At 38.5% G+C, this 4236-nt stretch overlaps 1 long non-coding RNA gene across 1 annotated transcript; it reads left to right on the top strand.

Annotated features, from left to right (window-relative positions):
* The first annotated feature begins 826 nt into the window (after nt 1-826).
* On the top strand, nt 827-2763 carry LOC132159478 (uncharacterized). The gene is made up of 5 exons (XR_009437853.1): nt 827-1402; nt 1637-1703; nt 1802-1893; nt 1992-2073; nt 2330-2763. It is a non-coding gene; the product is annotated as an uncharacterized LOC132159478 (long non-coding RNA).
* The last annotated feature ends 1473 nt before the right edge of the window (nt 2764-4236 follow it).

Consider the following 4236-nt stretch of genomic DNA (forward strand, 5'->3'; position numbering starts at 1 on the left):
GTTAGGACTTCAACTCGACAATCCAAACGCCGGTCAGAAACACCGCAAAAAGGTACGAGGTGAAGAAGACGTCTTGGTTTACATTGAGAGATCTGAAGAAAGTCTGCGGAAAGGAGCCGTTCGTCGACAGTTTCCCATTAAGCTAGCTTACGCCTGCACAGCCCACAAAGTTCAAGGCATGACAATGCACTCTGCAGTAGTGTCATTGAAGAAGATTTTTGAGCCGGGAATGGCCTACGTTGCCCTCAGCAGAACGACATCTCTACAAGGATTACACATTACGGATTTCGACGACAAGAAGATATATGCTGATCCTGAAATCACAACCTCTTTGCAAAGCATGAGAAGAGCAAGAGTTGAAGAAATCATGCCACTTCTGCAGCACGTGAGGGAAAATAGGCAGGAACAGACACTCACCATCATTCATCACAACACCGAAGGACTGGCATCTCACATGGAGGATATCAGATGCCATCATGAGCTACAATTCACCGATGTTCTGTGTTTAACAGAAACACACCTGACTGGATCATCTACTTCAGATCTACAATTGGAAGGATACAACTTGTTCACACGCAACAGGCATGTTTCCTACTCCACCCATCAAGAACTTGGAAGGAAGAATGGAGGTGGAGTCGCAATATATTGCAAGGAGCACATTCCAACTCAGCCCAGGCAATATATACAAAATGTGACTGATCTGGAGTTTGCTGTGATCAAATTGGATTCCCCAATAAAAGCAGCAGTCGTAGCGGTGTATAGGCCACCACAATACAGTATTGGAGATTTCTTGACCAACCTGAACAGTATGCTGGATTATCTGGACCTCACACAACGATCTCGTCATCATCTGTGGAGACTTCAACGAGGACCTCCTACACCCTGGAAAAAAACCTATTCTGGAGTTGTTTCAATCTCGAGGATACACGCAACTGATTACATCAGCGACAACGGAAAAGCACACACTACTTGACCACATCTACATTTCAAATCCGGACTTCTGCCATCAATCGGGCGTGTTACAGACCTACCACAGTTACCACAATCCTGTGTACTGTGTATTGCGTTTTTTTTCATAGGTGAATTGCCCGCTATACCAGGTCACTGGGGCCACTGAATCAGCATTAACGACAACAGTGGGGCTACACCAGCCTTAGTTCCCCAGTGGCTTTTGTATCAGTGGTGTCTTGGCCTTAAGCCATGCGGAACTGGGGTTCCATTTAACCTCCTTTATCGGCGACAGTGACGTTGCGCTTATATTGTGTTGTCCGTGGTAATATGAAGGTGTTGTGTCCCTGAGTTATCTAGAGTTCAGCAGCAGGAAGGACGAAGGAGTAGTGTGGCAGCTCCAGGCAGGACAGGAAGTGAAGGCAGCAGAATACAGGACACAGTCAGGATTAGTGTAATAACTCCAGGGAAGACACAGACAGTGAGAGTAACAGCAGCAGCAAGTCATAAAAGACAGTAAGGTTAAGTGAGAAGTAGTAAGACACTGTTGTGATGTATTTGACTTTGACCTTAACGTAACATTTGTTTCAAATGATTTTGTGTTCAGTCTGTACAATGTGTACTGGATATATTATTTGCAGTCCTCTGCTATTCTAATATTGATATGTGCTCTTCTGTAAAGATGCAGGAAGATTTTGGAGACCATAGCAGTCCTCTGCAACACTGGATATGAGTGTGCAATATACCATCTAAAGGTAAGTGTTAAAACATGTCACTTCAGTCACTGTGCTACTGCATGATAACCACATTTAAAGGAATATTTTAATCTAATTTTGATTTTGATGTTTTTCAGGAACCGGCGAGTCAGAATGTCTGAGAAGATCAAGTGTGCTTCTCCACTGATGATGATGAGCTGGATACCAGCTTATGGGCTAATTTCTTTCAGTAAGTTTTAGTTTACTTTATTATTATTATTATTATTTTTTTTTTTAGTTTATTGTAAATGTGTATGCAGTGATCCTGTTATTTAATTTCATTGCCAGAGGACGGGACCAGATGTGTTTGGAGTTGAAGACAATGCTGAAGACCAAAGAAGCAATGGAAGAAGCACATTACAGCACTGAGGTAAAGTTTGTCAATAATACTGGTAAAGTCTAGTGTGTCAGTGCATTTTATCATACAATGTGTTTGTTCAGAGGCATGTGCTTTTGATGTGAACGCTTAGATTTTTAAGTGTATGATGGTTCTCAGAAGTGAGAGAGCAGAAATGTCTCTTGCAAGACATACATCTGACCTGAAAGTTTATGCTCTGTAAGTCTTGCAGAATGAAAAAATTAAATTCACTAACATGATCATATCTGTTTTACCTCCTCTACCTCAGGGTGTCCAGCCTGTTTGCCATGTCAGATCCAGCGGCTAGATGGCGGGAGATGCTTCAATACCTGATTGCATTTAATCATTAGATGATCGATTAATCAATTTTAATATATTTTTAAATGATCTTATTATATTAAATAATTGGTCTCAGTTTACTATTTCATATATTAGCTTGAATAAGAATGTTCTTATAATGTGTACGCCATGCCCGAGGAGGATGGGTTCCCCCTGATGAGTCTGGTTCCTCTCAAGGTTTTTTATCTCCTTAAGAGTTTTTTCCTTGCCACCGTCGCCACTGGCTTGCTCACTGGGGGTGTTGTGTCAAATCCTGTGTCCCTCTTGCATCCCTGCCGACCAGGGTTTCCAAAACAACAGTTTGCGACTCAATAATTTTTTTTTTATTAAATCATAGAAATTTAAACATAAAATTGAAATCATGTTATGGCTTAGTCACTATAAAGCAGTAAGCCCTGTGATGCTATGATTAACAGTGCTTTCAGAAATGCTAAGGGGTGTTGTTGTTTTCTGAAATCACAGAGCTTATGTATGGGCTTATGCCCTTTATAAACATTTGTGCAGTAATAGACGGAATCATGGACGGTAATTGAGTATTTAACAATGGCTTTAAATGCAACATGCACAAGGTTCACTTTATTAATACAATAATTCAAACACTTTCGTCATTATTCTGCCAAAATAGAAACTTGATTTAAATTTTTTTATTATTGCAACAGTAAGATATTTGTTTTTTATTTTCATAATTCAATTTTAATATGAAGTTTAAATAATATACGTGAGCTAGTGTAACATTATAAGGGTGGGATTTGGCACAACCGGTGTTTTTTCTAAAACTTTTAATAAACATTTTGGTTGAATTGGCACATCAAGTGTTTTTGTCTTTATTGAATCTTCTTCAGTGGCACATTTAATGTGTTGTGAACTTCACAGAAGGTCCAGGAGGTTTTCCAGAAAGCAAGGTTAACTTACTGTCACATATACTCTCAGTCGATTGACCCAAACCTTGCTTACTCGTTGGCTAATCCTGCATGTCTTTATTGAATAGTATATTCACAGATGGTACAATAAGATGGTTAAACTTTTAAATAAGGTTTGTATTCTTCTATACATGAAGACCACTTTGTGTGTAAATATTTGTTGTTTTCATCATAATTCAGCAAATCCAATAAGCAATCTTTGTTTTACCTCTAAACCTGCTAAGATCACACTCTTACTTGATCTGGATGAATATCATTAGAAAGACTTAAAATGTCAGCCTAAATATTTGAATATTGTTGATAAAACTTGGTTGCAGTGACATTAAATTTCTTAATATGTTAGGAGTGCAAAATCAACAGTTAATGCACATTTAACTAACTATATATGCACCTGACAGAAGAAATTACAAACACATTTTGTAGATAGACGTACATAGTTTACTAACAGTACTTACAAGTTTTTTTTTTTTTTTTTTTAATTTCTCTGGTCTGACAAATGAACCCCATCCCACCTGTTTATTGTAAATAAACAGTCCACCACTGTGGTGTTGGTAAGTGTCTGGAGTACAGAAAGGTCCTCCATCATGAAGCTCAGAAGATCCACTGCAGGTTTGACCCCCAGGTGACCTCAACTCTCAGTACACTTAACAAAGCTGTGGCTGGCAATCGATCCTACTTTCTCAAAAAAAATGTTAAAACTTTATGGTAAATGAAAATCGGTAATGAAGCAGAAATGTATGACCGTATGTTACTGTGTGGCAAAGCTTTACAATTCACTGAAAATATAAGCAGTTCAGCTAAAAGTTGGTCTTTTTGATTCAGGCAAATAGTATTTAAATTTAGTACTTTATAAAATATTGAGTTTTTGACATGTAAAAACCCTGAAAACAGCCATATTAAAGGTCCTTGAAAAATA

Source organism: Carassius carassius, chromosome 16 (genome assembly GCF_963082965.1).
Source record: "Carassius carassius chromosome 16, fCarCar2.1, whole genome shotgun sequence".
NCBI classification, from domain to species: Eukaryota; Metazoa; Chordata; class Actinopteri; order Cypriniformes; family Cyprinidae; genus Carassius; species Carassius carassius.